The 16,698-nt window shown below is 51.8% G+C and overlaps 1 protein-coding gene across 1 annotated transcript in view; it reads left to right on the top strand.

The window, feature by feature from the left end:
• The window catches only part of Trappc9 (trafficking protein particle complex subunit 9), a 510,720-nt gene that overhangs the window by 373,951 nt on the left and 120,071 nt on the right, over positions 1–16,698 (top strand). The gene's annotated exons all lie outside the window — the stretch shown is intronic.

Genomic DNA, 16,698 nt, shown 5'->3' with positions numbered 1-16,698 from the left:
TGAGGCAGGACAAGAGTGTGGGGGAGGGAAGTGGCTCACATGAGGATCAGAAAGCAGAGAGATTCCACTTGCCAAATACAAATATATAGCCCAAAGCCACTCCCCCCGTGCCTCCCTCTCTGCCTGCCTTCGGAACTACTCAGTCCCTTTCGGTGGTTGGTTCACTGATTGGGTTAAGGCTCTCATAACCCAATCTTTCCTTCTCTGAACCTTCTTGCATTGTCTCACAAGAGAGCTTGTGGAGGACACCTTACATCCAAACCGTAGTGTCTGGCCAGCTCTCTGAATGCAGAGCCATGCTTGCTTAGCCTTTGTCTCCCAGTTCCTCCCTGGAAGCTGAGGAGCTGGCGTCCTGGGGGACGGGAAGGGAGCGAGATGGATCTGAGGACAGAGGCTTTATTCAGTCCTCTGACTTCCTCTTTGGTCTTTAAAAAGTGATGTGGAATGACTCTTGGATCTTGAGGGATTGCGTATAAGGTATTCGCATTCAAGTAGACCATTTAAAATGACCAGCTTGCTGTGTGGTTTCTCATCAGGTTTTGGTGCAGGGGCCTTGGGTCTGGGAGGTAGAGGAGGGCAGTTGCCGCTTTGTTTGGTTTCCCCTAAAGACCTGCCAGTCACATGCCTGAGAGGAGCCCCTGACTCCACTGCTTCAATCCACACATTTCTTTCTTGTTCCTAATTGCCAGTCCCCTACTGTTAAGGACTTTTTCATCTTTGCATCTCAATGACTATGGCATTTTCCATATTAGGTCGCACTCCTGGAAGATCTTTCTAGTTGAATCTATCTCCAGCAAGGTTGACTCCTCTGTTTTAAAATCCCCAAAGATGCAAAACAGCTTAGGAAGTGTGACTTTCTCTGCGGGTCTTAGTGACATGTTTTTTGCCTTGTCTGCTTTTCTGAGCCGTGTCAGGCACTGAAGCAAGTGTGGGGCCATGGTGGCAGCTGAGCGGCAGTGTCCTTGTCAAGTGATGGTCAGAGAAAGCTTCATCACCCGTGCCTAACTCGATTGGAACTGTGGTGGCAGCGGTGATCTACGTGACATTTGTGTTAACATGGCCCTCACGCCAGGCTGCCTGGTGCTTTCAGTGGTGGCCTTGCCCATCTGCTGGGAGCTGTTCCAAGCCGCTCCGCCCCCACCGCGCTGCTGCTGCTGTGCCCTGTCTGCAGTGCTGTTTGCTCACACTGAGCCCCCCGTTTGCTGAGGCTGCTCCAGGCCCCGCTGGCCCAGCCCTGTCCTCACTCCCACCCCTGTGGCCCTGGCTGCTTCCACCTAACTCCCAGGAACAGGATTTCCTTTCCGGAGATAACATCGGTTAACCCAATACGAAAGTAGCATGTGTTCATTTTAGAAGATAAGGGAAAGTGTCTGGAACATAATTTCTAAATTACACTTAATCCCACCACCCAGAGATAATAGCCTGCCTGCCCAGACCCACGTCCAGGTGGCTGCTTGTGCCTCGTGTGCTTCAGGGTGCAGCACAAGGACTGCTTGGGCCTCACTCTTCTGCAGTCTGTCGTTTCCCCAATGTGGCAAGAGCTCACGTGGGCAGTGCACTCGCCTAAACAGTGGCCTCAGCACTCGGGCATCCTGTCGGGGGCACTAGTGGAGGGGTGGCCGGGCTTAGTCTGCTTGTTTGAAAGTGAGTTCTCTAGGGAGGTTTCTGTGGTTTCCTGTCTGCTGAGGATGGGAGGCTGTTACAATCAGCAGGTTTATCCTGGATGCCACCTGTTCGCAGCCACACGGCGGCAGGTGCTTCTCTGTGTTACTGCTCATCTTCTCCGTACTCATGCCTGGTGGCATCCAATCATCATCATCATCAAGTAGATGAAGAAACAGAGTTCAGATAGGTCAGGTGATGTGTCTGGGCTCCCACAGCTGTGTCAGGTGGACCTGAAATCTGTCTCAGTCCATTACTGATCATGGACTTTGATTAGATCTCAAAGGTGTACAAAATGGTCCCAAAGCTCAGTTCGGGCCGAGCACAGCAGAGCCAGGGACCAGCCGAGAGCAAGGATGAGGAAACTGACCAGTTAGCAGAAGTAAAGGGCCCATGTTTGAGATGTGTCCTCTCTGGTCCTCTGGGAGGCAAGACCTGCCGTAGTGTGTGCAGGTGTGGGCAGAGCCGGGAAGAAGTGTCCTGTGGTGGCTGAGGTAAATGGGTGGGGCTGTGTGTGGGGGTCAAGGCTCTGGCCCTGCTTCCCCCGTGGCCTCTGTGAGTCAGAGGGGTCCTCCTCTGATCCGGCATCCAAGCTCTGCAGCTGTCCCCAAGCTCCATGCTACGAGGATTCAGGACGGGGGAGCTGCTCTGCAGAGAGACGCCTCCTCTCAGTGCTGGGGTTCTGAGGCAGCACTTTACGTGGACTTTCATTTGACACATATTTTGTGTTCTAACTGGGCCATGTTTGTTCAGTGTTAGGAGAAATCTTGGTTCTGGAATTTCTGTTACAGATAGAACAAGTAGGCTCCGGGCGGCGCTCCGCTGGTCAGCCATAGTGGCAGACTCCTCCTCGAGTCAGGGAATTAAAGCAAAGCTTGACTTCTTTGACGTCACACTACACATCACAAGAGTTTGGGCGAGTCTTGGGACCCTCCCCTATAAGCCCTGTCAGTCCCAGAAGTCAGGTTGGCCAGCCTCACCTTGCCCTTGCTAGAGGAAAGAAATGGCGGACCACATGACAGTCCCAGGTGTCTCTGTGGCATGGGTTGCTCTGCTCAGGCCTGGTGGCCAAAGCCACCTGTGGAGCCTGATGTCCATGAGGAAGGATGTCCTCCTCCCTGTGGCAACACTGAGTGAGGCCTGTGTGCTGTGCATGATGGCCAGGGGCTGCCTGCCTCAAGCGGCTCCAGGGGCCGAGCCCGGGGACCCCGACTGAGCAGCGACTGGCAGCCTCCCGTCCTTTCATTTTGAATGGTACTGTTGCTCTCAGGTGCTGCAGTAATGCTTGACAAATTCTCTGTGAATGAGGGGAAAAATTGAAGCATTAATCATCCAGAGAATGGCATTTTCTAATTTGGATTTGTGGCAAAACAACTCTGGGTGATTTTTGTTCTTTATTTTCAACACGGCTTCTCTGACAGGTCATCGCCAGCTGCTCTAGAGCAATAAATCAGAGTCACATTTTCAGGGTGAAGTGGTTTTAATTTCTCATTGTGGTATTCATGTCTCCCTCCCTCCTCTGCACATGAAACTTGCAGTCCCTAATGGCAATGATAAGACATGATGGTCAGGGCCTCGGTCTTATCAAGATGGGGGACAAATGACAAGGATCCACACACAGCCTGCTGCGTCCCCCTCCTAAGACTCTGCAGTCAGTTTGCAGACTGGACTGTGCGTTCCCCAGAGAGCAGAGCTCTGTCTAGCCCACAGGCTGGGAGGCTCAGACCCAGTTCTTTGTGCAACCTTGTGGCTTGGGTTTGTTTTATCTGTGCAAACAAGGGACTGGACTAGGTGCTGTGTAAGGTCCCTTTCAGCTGTAAGTTTCTCATGCTGCAGATGGAGTAGCGGGGCGGGGGGCGGGGGGGAGCTAGCTGTCTTCAGGTGTGTGTGCCAGACTCTGGAGATGAGCCTGTCTTTGTATGTGGTCCTGCCAGTGAGCCCTTGTCCGGGTTCTGCCCTTGCTCTCCCCTTCCTGCTCTGGGAACTGGGTGTTCATGCCTGGCGCCCAGGGGATTGTAGGTGGCGTGGGCCCCTGTGGGCTGGCTTTCAGTGGACAGCAGTGGTCTCTTGGCAGTTTTACCAGAGCAGAGAAGAGCCACAAGGTTAAGTGAGCTCTCAGTGACCTCAGAGCTCTGAGCTGCAGAGATGGGGTAGCCTCATCTGGATTGGAGGCCAGGAGGTGGGAGAACTAGGGTCAGGGCCTTGGGCTTGCTTGGTATCCAGGATGAAGGGATTGGCCCTGGCACCCAAGCAGGGGTCCCAGCGGAGCCCTGGGTGTGGGCTGTGTTCAGAGGGCTTGATGCACTCACACAGTCTCTGGGACAGGTGAGCACCCAGTGATGTGATGTCAGGATAACCGTTATCATCAGGTAACATTCATTAAGATATTGTTGTCAGGTGACCTTTGTGGGGCTACCTTCAAACATTCCCCCTCCTGCTGAGCCTTACTTACTTTTCTATCAGAAAGTGGTGGTGCAAGCCTGGGTCTCCAGGGCTCCCAGCTGCAGAAGGCGAGTCACTAGGGTTGGTTGACGATGAAGTCACTCTGTGTGATCATGTCCCTCCGCTGGGGCCATGAACCAGTGAGTACGTGTTCTGTCAGAAGGGTCCAGGAGGGTCGAGATTACCCTTGCATACTAATCTGTCCCTGGCACCTTTGTCCTTTCAGTGTCTGGGCTGGCTCCCCTTGCTTGTCTGCTGTGAATGTAAAGCAGATGGTCATTTCCAAGGCTTCGATCCAGTCATCAACCCCCGTCTTCCCATGTGGTACTGGGCCAGCCATCCCTCCTTCCTATGCCCTGGTCGGATTTGCCGAGAGAAATCATTCTGTCTGCATTTAGCTGTGTCTCCTGTCTCTCACATTCCATCTTGACGGCAGGTTGGCTGCAGCTCTGGGGCCCCTCTTCAAGCCTGTCCCTTCCTGAGAGTCAGGAGGGAGGGGTAAGGACGTGTACAACCATCAAGGAGCACAGCCCTTTATAAGCACTGTCCTCTGGTCTGTCACATCTAAGACATCCTAGAGGTCCCAGGAATGAGAGGAGTGGAGTTATGGTTGTCCGTCCCAGCTCTGGGCCACATGTGGCTTCACGTACCTGCTGTGTCTTGCCCACACATAGCAGAGAGGTTCAGAGCAGCGACCTCCTCACAGCAGCAGACACTTATTTCGATGGCTTTCTGTGTGTGAGGTGCTGCTTCTAGGACTGGAGAATCTGGAACCAGGGGAGTGGTAACATTTTTGTAGATGAACGTGCTACATTTTGGACCCCAGAAGAGAGTGAAGGGTGGTAAGCAGAGGGCCAAGCCAGGAGTGGAGTGAGGGCAGGCCTGGGGCTTGGCTGTGGCTCCTCCTGCTCTGCCTGGGCCTGCATGACTGCTGTCTCATGGCCACCCTTGCAGGTCCCTGCAGCATTGCTTGGCAACAGTCTGCAGCCAGGGATAACTCAAAGTCCCCTCACACACCAGCTCCTGGTGTTCCGAGTCTCGGTTTCAGAAAGGCCTGTTGTCATCATTCTGGAAGGCGGCAGAGCCCTGTGAATCAGGAAGGAAGGAGAGGCCGGCAGCGGGATGACTGCTGGGAGAGGACACCAAAACCAAGCACCAGCACCTGCCCAGCCTCGAGACAGGCCAAGGTTCCCTCTGCAGTCTGAGTCGTCTCAGGAGAGAGGATTCCTAAAGCTGTGCAAAGGCACTTTATCTACTAAATGTGACTGATGCTGTTCCATTATGGTGGCACTGAGCAGTAAGTGTGTTGGCCTACAGCTCAACTCTGCTCTCAAGTCTGCTGTGAGGTGCTGTGAAAAACCTGGAGAACTTATGTCCTGACCAGTGACAGGTCGTCACCTGGTACCTGCCAGGGAAGGCAGCAAGAAATCCTAGGGCACCGAACCTCCGAGGATGGTAATAACTAGCACACTCTGAAGAGTCACTTTGTGAGATTTAAAACTGGAACTAACCACAGTTACCAATTTCATTAGGCGCTTGATAGTCACAAATTTTCCACAAAATGGGCTTGTTGTTGGAGCGTGGTACGTGCCGTGGAGACTCCGTGGGCTCCTGCAGGCTCTCCCCACAAGCGGTGGTTAAGCCTTGTCCGTGCGGCAGCAGCCACGAGTTGTGGGTGCCTCCAAAGAGTGTGATGTGGTCTCCTGCAGGCTCCCCTGGCCTCCTGGAGACGGAAAGCCAGACAACAAAAGGAGAGGCCCATCAGCAGCCCATACAGAGCAGTCTGGCACTCAGAGGCAGGAACTCCAGGCGGAGGCGCAGGAGCAGGAGGGTCCCCAGAGTGGGAGTGGACACAGGTCTTGCAGCCATGACTCACTCAGTCCCCACCACAGCCCCGAGGGCGCTGCACCCCACAGACACTGTCCTGCTTTCCACGCAGAGAAGCTGCAGTCGGGGGATTCCGTCTCTGGCCAGACCTAGCATTCAGACCCTGGCTTTTCTGATTCTCGGCTTACAACTAAATGCTTTTGGGGTGAGACATTAACATCGTGTGTATCTTGTGATGCAACTCTGTGGGATTATTGAGTTAGAGTGAATGGCACATTTTTAAAATGCACAATTTGATGACTATTGATGTCCATAGGAACCCAAGAAATCTCCAGCATACTGCATATACAAATGCTTTTTTACCCCCAAAAGTTCTTTGTGCCCCTTTGGGATTTATCCCCAGGAACCCACTGCCCTGCCTTCGGCACCACACATTAGCTGCATGTCCTGGAATTTTATGTGAAGGGCCCTTCGCTGCGATCTCGTTTGTCTTTGACATTCATCACAGTGATTCTGAGGTTCACCCACACTGTCGGCACGCAGCAATGACTTGTTCTGCTCGCAGCTGATGGGTGTTTCATTCTGAGGATGTGCCACTATGCGTGTCCCTCCCCTGTTGGTGGACATTCAGGTCTTCTACCCTGGTGGCTGCTCTGCTGAGAACTGCGATGGCCATGCAAGTGTTAGGCTTACACGGACAGGTTTCCGGCTCCCTGGGTGAACACCTTGGGGGCGATGCTGGCTAGGCCTGCGGACAGCTGTGGGAGAGAGAGCTCCTGCAGCAGCCCTTTCCCTGTGTTGCCAGTGGAGGTGGGCATCTCTCGGTGGTCTCACATGTCATTTCCCTGACGACTGTGGATGCTGGCATCTTCTTGTGTGCCTCTGGGCCACTCGTTTGTCTTCTCCCCGACTGCCCTTTTGTTCTTTAGCAAGTGCTGAAATTTGTGTGCTTTTATTTTCTTCTATATTTCTTTCTGTATTCTCCAGATTTGTAAAATTTGTTTTTCTTTTTAGTTACACATAACAGTAGAGAGCATTTTGACATATCATAGGTACATGGAGTAGGACTCCCCATTCTTGTGGCTGTACGTGATGTGGAGCTATGCTGCTCATATACTCATGTGTGAACGTAGGAAGGTTATGTCTGATTCTTTCTACTGTCTTTCCTGTTCCTATCCCCTGTCCCTTCCCTTCATTCCCCTTTGTCTAATCCAAACACTTCTATTCTCCCCGCCTCTTTACTGTGTGTCAGTATCTGCATATCAGAGAGAACGTTTGGCTTTTTGGCTTATTTCACTTAGCATGATTGTCTCCAGTTCCATCCGTTTATCATCAAAGGCCATAGTTTCATTCTTCTTTATGACTGAGTATTCCGTTGTGTATATAGACCACGTTTTTAATCCATTCATCTGTTGAGGGCACCTAGATTGGTTCCATAGCTTAGCTATTGTGAATTGAGCTGCTATAAACATTGATGTTTGCCCATTTTTTAAAAACAGTTGGGCTGAGTTCTCATTATTGAGTTTGCGAGTTCTTTGTACGCTGTGGAGGCCAGGCTTGTGTGTGATCTGTGTTGTGGCGTCCCTTCGTCTAATGTGCAGATCCAGGTGTTAAGTCTGGCCCTGGCAGGGCCTGTGCAGCTGGAAAGGAGGAGTCCCTCCTGTGTTGGTGGACATGCCTCAGTGGGGCTGGCATCTGCGGCCTCAGCATGCCTAGTCCTCCTCCTGTCGCAGAGTAGTGCTGCCACCCCGGGAAGTGTGTCCCTGCCCATCTGCTGTCCTCCCCAATAGCTGGGAATTCTGTGGGAGGCTCAGTTTCCAAATCGGTAAAAATGAGAGAAACAGTGCATGCCCCTCGGGGCTCCAGGGCCAGGTGGGGTTGGTGGCTGTGAATGCTTGGTCCTCCCTGCTGCTGCTTTTGTGGTCCTGAGCCCATCTGAGAACAGGGCCCGGTCCACAGAAGACAGCATGTGTGAGAATTGGTAATTCTCATTCTAATTCTGCCTGTGAACTATGCTTCTGTGAGTGAATTTTGACTTTCTGGAAATAAAATTTTATTTTCTAAATTTGTATCGTTTTATTCCATATATGTGTCCTATAAATATATTTGGTATCTATGCTATTTGTTGATGGTGATGAGAGTGTTATTTTATACACAGATGATAATCAGGCAGTCTCCAGTTTGTGAATCCCTCTGAGAACTCCCGACTTGGTATTTCTGTTCTCCTGACGGCTGTTTGGTCTGGAGAAGGGCCTCTGCAGTCCTGCAGGTTGGTCTCTGTGCAGCCCCTCTGCTCCCTGCCTCCACATGCTCAGGCCCTTGGGCTCTGGACCCTCTTTCTCACACTGTCACCCCCACCAGGCCAGCTGGGCACACATATGGCCTGATTTCTGCCCAAGGGAGGTTAGCAGCTGCCAGACAAGGAGGCTGATGAGGGGAGGCTGATGAGGGGAGGCAGGAGCTGGGAGTGGCTGGTGTGTCACCCTTACCGTATCCCCCCGAAGGGAGGCTGGAGGCCTGTACCAGGTATGCAGAGGAGACAGGAGATTGGGGAGCAGGCCCACAGAGGGGAACACTTTGCAAGGGCAGGTGACCACACCTGGCACCTGACCAGGACTGGAGGCGAAGGAGAAGGAGCCATTCATGGTGAGCTGTGGCTGAGTAGGCCCTCTGAGCCAGGGGCACATGGAAGGGTACTTCCTGGGAGAAGCAGACTTGGAGACAGGGTCTGGTTTGGATATATTGAGATTGAAGGAATCACAAGAGCAGTAAAGCAACCAAAATTTCCAAAAAGGTTTTCTGATTAAGAGTATACTATCTCAGTTAAACCATGCCATCTCTGTTTAGGTAAGAGTTTTATTCACCTTTCAGGTGACATTCTGATTTAATGGTGACCAGGACACTTTTATGAGTCACAGCTTGTATGGCAGCCTTCTGCATATTGGTGCTCTGCCCTGGGGACCGAGTGGACTCTTCGGGCTCTCTGTGATGCTATCAGGGCACAACTGTGTGTTGTAAAGAGCCTTCGTTCCCCTGGATACGGGGCCACATTTGCCTTGTCAGACCTCACCTGACCCACTAGGTGCAGCTCCTGTGGCTAGGCACAACGTAGGCAAGGGCCAAGCCTCAGTTTTCTCTTCTGTCAAATATAGGTCACCACCCCCAGACAGTTGGAGGTGAAATGAGTGGCTTGTGGACACCTGGCCTTGGGGAGTGTGTTGTGACTCCAGCTCTCCCTGGAGCCGCCTGGGCCTACATGCAGGTGCAGCCTGAGGCTGACGTTGGTGTCCAGGCTCTGCTGCTCTGCACGCCAGCAGCCTCCGGGAGAGTCGGCCCTTAGGCTGCAGTCGCCTGGCGTCCCAGAGGAGGATCCTTGCAGCTGGCAGGGAAAACGTCTCCTCAGGAAAGACGGATGCAGCGTGATAATCTTTATAGGTTCAGCTCCACTTACTGGGAGATTTCGATACTTGGGCATCCTCGTTACCATGGAGGCGGATAACGGAAGCCCTGTGGTCCTTCAGTCCTTTGCTGTTTCCATTTACCTTGGGAACGGCTGTGCGCCAGAGTCCTGTGCTGCGGTGGGTTGGTTTTCTAGTCTGATCCAGCTGTAGCTGTTCTAGGAAGCTACCTGAGGATTTGGCTATGTTGGTTCTTTGGCTTCTGGTTGGTTTGATGAGAGAAGCTGCCCTGGGCTTTCTCAAGTGCAGGGGTCACACTTCTGTGGATTGCTCTGGCCTCTTTCCTTTACTAAGACGCCCAGGAGAAGAACTGCTAGAACTTCCAGACTCTCTTGGCCTCGAGCTGGAAGACAGGTGTGCACCCTGGCCCCGCCGGCCTGCTGTGAGCTGGGTGGGTTCTGGCTGCTCCCTCCCTCCCTCCCTCCCTGCTTCAGCATGAGGCACAGGACGGTCCTGTAGTTCCTTTGGAAACAGACCTGCCTCCTGTCCTGAGGCCTCTGGGCACCATTCTGGGTGTCACCTGGAGTGGAGGGAGGAGGCCACACCTCACCTTGGATGCCCTCCACCATACACAGCAGATGAAGGCACCAAAAACATATATTGGAGAAAAGATAGCCTCTTCAACAAATGGTGCCGGGAAAATTGGAAATCCATGTGCCGCAAAATGAAATTAAACCCCTATCTCTCACCCTGCACAAAACTCAACTTAAAGTGGATCAGGGACCTAGGAATTAAATCAGAGACCCTGTACCTAAAAGAAAAAAAAAAAATAGGCCCAAATCTTTATCATGTTTGATTAGGCCCCAACTTCCTTAATAAGACTCCTATAGTGTAAGAAATAAAATCAAGAATCAATAAATGGGATATATTCAAACTAAAAAGCTTCTCAGCAAAAGAAACAAACAGTGAAGTGAATAGAGAGCCTACAGAATGGGAGCAAATTTTTACCATACGCACATCAGATAGAGCACTAATCTCCAGGATATATGAAGAACTCAAAAATCTTAACACCAAAAAACAAACAAACAAACAAACAAAAAAAACCCAACAACAACAAAAAAACCAAATAGCCCAATCAATAAATGGGCCAAGGAACTGAACAGATACTTCTACAATCAATCAGTCAACAAACATATGAAAAAATAGTCAACATCTCTAGCAATTAGGAAAATGCAAATCAAAACTACTCTAAGATTTCATCTCACTCCAGTCAGAATGGTAGCTATCAAGAATACAAGCAACAATAAGGGTTGTCGAGGATGTGGGGAAAAGGCACACTCGTACATTGCTGGTGGGACTACAAATCCATGCGAGCAATCTGGAGAGCAGTATGGAGATTCCTTGGAAAACTTGGAATGGTCCAGCTGTCCCACTCCTCAGACTATACCCAAAGGACTTAAAAACAGCATACTACAGGGACACAGCGACATCAATGTTTATAGAGCACAATTCACAATAGCTAAACTGTGGAACCAACCTAGATGCCCTTCAGTAGATGAATGGATAAAGAGAATGTGGCATATATACACAATGGAATATTACTCAGTATTAAAAGGGAATAAAATCATGGCATGTTCAGGTAAATGGTGGAGTTGGAGTATATTAATGCTAAGTGAAGTTATCCAATCCTTCCAAAAACAAATGCCGAATGTTTTCTCTGATATGAGGATGCTGATTCTTAATGGGGATTGTGGAGGCATGGGAGAAATGCAGGAACTTTAGATTGGGCAAAGGGGAGAGAGGGGGTAGGGAAAGGGCAGGTGGGTAGGAAAGACAGTGGAATGAGATGGACATTGTACCCCAAGAGCATGTGTGAAGACACAAATGGTGTGACTCTACTTTGTGTACAACCAAAGACATGAAAAATTGTGGTCTCTGTACTCTGAATTGAAATGCATTTTGCCAATCATGTATAACAAATTAGAATAATCAATAAATTTTTTAAAAAGAATACACAAAACAACCAGCATTTATCTAGCATTTTATAGCTCATGAAATGTCTCCATAAAAGCTCTCCTGTTGATCTTTAGTGGAACTTCCTGTAATGGCCATAATTTTTTACAGTAGCTTTATTAAAACATGACTTACATTCTGTACAATTCATCCACTTGAAGTGTACGACCAGGTGGCTCCCAGGTAACTCCTGGGGTTGTGCAGTGTCCCACAATCCACCTCAAAACATTTTTGTCACCCCAAAAGTATCAGCTACGGTTTTTCAAGCCCCAGTTTTATACTGTGGAAGTCAAGTGGACTCTCCCAGGGCCTCACCGACCCTGCACTATGGAATGTCCATTTTGCAGGTGACATATCTGAGGCCTGGGAGCACTTGGGCCACTGCCCCTGGTCACAGATCTGACACACAAAGAAGATTGGAGTCCAGCCGGTGAGGCCCCAGAGCCTTTCCCCTCCCTCCACATGGCTTTCCCCACTGAGGCCAACTCAGGGCAGACCCTGGACAGGCATCCCCCAAGGAGCAGGCACGCCTGGACTCCTGCCTGCCCGTTCCTGCTACAAGAGGCCTTGGGAAATATGGGCCCTGCTTGCGCCGCACTTGTGATCAGATGGTTTGGGGGGCCAGGACCCTGCTGATGGAAAAGCTGCTTTCTCGGGAGCCTGTGTGAAGGGAGATTGGTGAAAAATGGCCACCCTCCAGCCCACAGAATTCAGTCCTCCGCGTGCCTCTGCAGTTTGCAGTGGGAGGGCGGCTGGCAGCCAGTGGCATTGAGGGTGTCTCTTATTTTATTAGGCACTGCCTTCTGTGCTGAGGAAAGGAAGTACTTGAAGGTCCTAAAATAAACGTTCCTCTATAGAAGTGCAAGGTAAGGGTTTGCTGTCCCCAGAGCCGTGCTGGCTGGGGCTGCAGAGAAGCTCCTGCTGTCCTCACACTTCTAGGCCAGCTTCTCTGCAGCCAGCGGAAGCTTCGCTCTTTCCTGTAATGCAGGATAAATGCGTTCAAACAATGTGAGTGCGTATCAGTGTTGAAGGGAACATTTCACGGGCTGCCTGCCCCGTGTCACTCGTTCTCTTAACAAATGCATAGAGCCAGCTCCGGGCTGCGGAGACTAAAGTAACTGAGATGTGGCCCTCAACCTTAAGCCAATAAGCCTGGACACCAGTAGTGAGGGTCAGTAAGGGCTGGCTACAGAGCCCTCCCAGTGGGCTTGCAGGGCAGGGGTGGCAGGGGACTCAGGGAAGCCCCGGAGGGAGGGCCAGGTGGGCCCCCGAGCTCGGATGCTCTGTGGGGCCTAAGCTCCTGCCTGCTCTCTCACTACATTCCAGAGGTCATGCTGGGTTCCGCGAATGCTCTTGAGCTCCGTTTACCCCTCTGTCAAGTGAGGGTGGGATCATAGGCTCAGTGTAAGCATAGACAAGACTGTTGTGTATGGGTTCTCTCAACACAGGCTCGGGGCAGGGGGCGGCGGGGGGAGTCTTCCTTGTCCTCAGTGTCCTGCAGGGTCAGAGGGACCCAGGCATATTTAGAAACCAGTCCTGCAGCTGCACAGGCCACAGCAGGCCAGGGGGTGGGAAGGCTGCCGCCTGTGCACCCAGGAACCGTGCATGCATTCACGGCCTTCCAGCACCCTCTCACTCATACCACACAGGAGCTTACAGATTAGGGTTTACGTATCCCAGCAAATGAATACTGACCCATGGTGTCTGCACCGTGAAGTACTTTAATGTAGCAAGGCAGTGCGGAGACTAGAGGAAAACACACCTGGACGAGCCTCCAGAAGCCCTGGAGTAGTGTGATCATGCATTTTACAACATCCACAGAAGCTCTGTCCTGGGAGACATGTTCAGGGCCTGGTCCTCCCCTCCACTGGGATTCATGTCCAGTCCCTTCAGTGAACCTACAGAGACCATCGCAAAGTGCCAAGGGTGTTACATGTGTCAGTGACCCCACCTTGGTGACCCTTGGCCCTGTAAGCAGTCGTCCCTATTTACAGAATCAGGTTGTGTGTAGAGGTGTTAGGAGCACATGGAAGAGGACCAGGTGAGGGAGAGCTGCTTGTTCCCCATGTTCCTGGCCTGTCCTGGCACTGCTCCTGCAGCCGGCAGGTGGCTGTGAGAGGCCCAGCCTCCTCTTCCCTCTGCCCACTCACTGGGAAGATGCCTCTACTCTGATGTCCTGGAATATATTCTCCTGTTCCTGGGAGGACAGGGAGCCAGAGGCCAAATTCTTGTCCCAGGGTAGCCATTCACAGGAGGTGACCAGCCCCAGCCCTCAGCAGAACATCTTCTTTACCTGAAACAGAAAGAGCTGTTAGGAACAACACCACCAAAGAACTGTTAGAACCAGTGTGTCCTGGGCAAAGATCCAGCGCTGCCACCCTGTAGGAGCTGCTTGGACGGTCATGACTCTGATACCCTAGGTCCAAAGGAGGCAAGTGGCTGGCTGTGGGCCACGTGCATGCTGGCCCACCTCCTCTTCATGTGGTCTCCCAGGCTAATGATTTCCAGGGGCTTTGCTGCAATTAGCCAAAAGCATGAGCCATGTTTTGGAACTACTTTGGACTCTCTCTAGCGCAAGATTGTGCAGCTATTCCCTGATGTGCGCTGCCCCATGCCAGTCTGAGTTCTCAACACATGTGAACAGGGATGTGTGCACAAGGTTGCAGTGGCAGGAGCAGGCAGGTGGGCTTTCCTGCAAAGGCCATTGAGGCAAGAGGGGAGGACTGTGGCTTCGGTAAGGTATCAAGATTCCGTCACTATTATGAAAGAGTGCTCCCTGCTTGAGAATACAGTCAGAAAGTGGCCCCGGGCACTAAGCTGGCCATCAACTTGCACTTACTGTGGTAGCTCCCGCAGCTGGCACTGAACAGAGACATTGCAGTCCTTTCAGCTGTCCCTCTAGGTGCAAGCAGTATGATCACATTTCATAGAGGTGCTCAGGGAAATGAAGGCCTTGACCAAGGTCCAGTGCAAGCTGTGGAGAGCTAGGAATCTAGCCCCAGTGGTTAGCCCTGAAACCATACTCTCTCCTCTGCCCCAGTGTGCCTTGGCACTTGCAGCCCTGGGCAAATTGCCACCCTTCATCCTCAGCTCCTTCCCTTTTGGAGTGATGGCAGCAGGTGGTTGCTCCCCCCCCCCCTTGGTGGCTCTATACTTGGCCTCCTGCTTTCCACACCTGGGTTTTGCCACACTGTCCTATACAAGTCCTTCAAGTGGCTTGCCGTTCCCGGGTAACATTGGTGTCTTTAAATGTGACAGGCCTCCAAACACAACGGTTTCAGTTCTCACTGAAGCCACTGCCAGTCCTGTGCTGGCTTTAGAGCAGGGTCCCCTACTAGGGCAGCCTCAGTGCTGGCTATTTCTCAAAGATGCTGGCCTTGAAGCTGTTGGATAGCACAGGACCCATCTTGCCGCAGGTAGCAAGTTCCTCTTCAGGAGCACCTCCTGCAGCTTCCAGGCTACCGGTCACAGAGCTATCCTCCATTCCTGGTGGGCAGGAAGGCGCAGGGGCAGGTTAGAGCTAGGGAGGAGATAGGCATGCTCCTCTGTGGTGTGGGGGGTAATTCTTGGCCTTGGAGTTGATCCATTGGTGCTGGAATCCAAGCTCTAGGATTGGACCCTGGGTGGCCCTGTGTTGGCTACTCAGTTCCTTGGTGTCTCGGTCTCATTGCTTGCAGGAAAGGGGCTGCTGCTTCAGGATTCTCCCTTTTCTGCATCTCAGGGCTCCCAGGAAGAAGGAGGCCCGTAGTGAATTTGGGATATGGTCAGTCGCTCATGCAGGTGGCGGGCTTCAGAGAGCAGGTGCTGCAGTTGTGGGTCTGTGTCCCATGCAGCTCCGAAAACAGCACCAGCAATAAAGCCTCTCATTCTGGGTGCTCAGCCTAAGCACAGGGAGCTGATGCAGCAGGGTCAGTTCTGGAGGCAGCCTCTGTGTGGTGCCCACATGGGGGTGTTGTGCAGGTGCTCACGCCAGGCTTCCACTCAGCCCATATACCAGCAGGGGTGGCAAATCGCAGCCACCCCTGCTGGTATATGGTTGTGAGATAAATCCAAATGCAGCACACCCAGCACAGGGCTTGGCTCCAAGGAGGCGCTCTTCAGTTTTATTTTCTTCCCTCCTTGGCTTTCAGGGTATGCCTGGTACAGTGTGGTTGAGGTTGGAGATGGGTGGTATAGTATGACACTCACAACTAGAAATGGCTGGAAAGATACTCCTAGATAATCATCCACTAGTCCTAGGGCCACAAGTGCCCAGAGTGCTCCGACCCATGCCTACTGCCGCTGGGGTGTCCCTCCCTTCCCTGTTCTGTGGAAGACAGCCTGGTGCTGGGTCTGTTTGCAAACTCAGTCAGAAGAGGAAAATTCTTAGTCCCTTGGGGTTGTCTGGCATTGAACTTAAATTGACCTTTTTAGTGAAACATGGGAAATACTCTGACCTTCTCTTTGGAAACAGCATTGGTTTGCTTCAGTCCACCTTTGGGATGCGAAGATAAGAGGCACTTTGGGTAGAAAACTGGACTCTTCTGTGCTACATGCTCTTGTGCTTCCCTGATGGGGAAGGAAGACAGAAAGACACATGTTTCATGAGCTTTTTTTATTTTTTGGATGGAAGGAGGGTACCGGGGATTGAACTCAAGGGCACTCAGCCGCTGAGCCCCATCCCAGCCCTATTTTGTGTTTTATTTAGAGGCAGAGTCTCATTGGGTTGCTTAGCACCTCCCTGTTGCTGCTGTCTGTAGACTTGACTGACGCTGTCATCTTTCACTCTGACTCAGAGCTTCAGGATCCTCACAGGTGGAAAACCCCCTTTTTCCATCCATGTAACGCACACTTATTTAGTGCCTTTTGTCTGCCTGCCTATGCACTAAGAGGTGGCGTTTCAGACATCAGTGAGTCAGCCTCTGCCTCTGTGAAATGGTGGTTCAGGGTGGGGACAGGCTATAGACAGTCCTAGAGCATCCAGAATGAAGGTGCCTCTTCCCACAGGTGTTAGGCTGGGAACCAGGGTGCAGCCAGATGTGGGCATAGGTGCCAGACCCTGGGTGAGTGGTGAGCAGGAAGAGAGAAGTCTTGGCTTTTGGTATCAGGAAGGCTTTTAATCCACTCCTTCACTTATTCGGCTATATTGACTGGGCCGCAGCAGTATGCCAGGCATCACTCTGGGCTGGGGAAGCTGAAAACAGACCAAGAGGATCTCTGCCCTCAGGAGCTAACCACTAGAACTAAAGGCAGGTGACAGTCCCAGAGAGGTCTTTAAGCTCGTGGTACATACTCTGCTGGAAGTTAACGGAGTTCTGCAGCAGGGAGAGAGGGTGCTGCACAGCTGGGGTGACTTGGGGAGGGCTCACAAGCTCCA

Source organism: Callospermophilus lateralis, chromosome 16 (genome assembly GCF_048772815.1).
Source record: "Callospermophilus lateralis isolate mCalLat2 chromosome 16, mCalLat2.hap1, whole genome shotgun sequence".
Taxonomy (NCBI): Eukaryota; Metazoa; Chordata; class Mammalia; order Rodentia; family Sciuridae; genus Callospermophilus; species Callospermophilus lateralis.
This window is presented reverse-complemented; position numbering and strand designations above follow the sequence as displayed.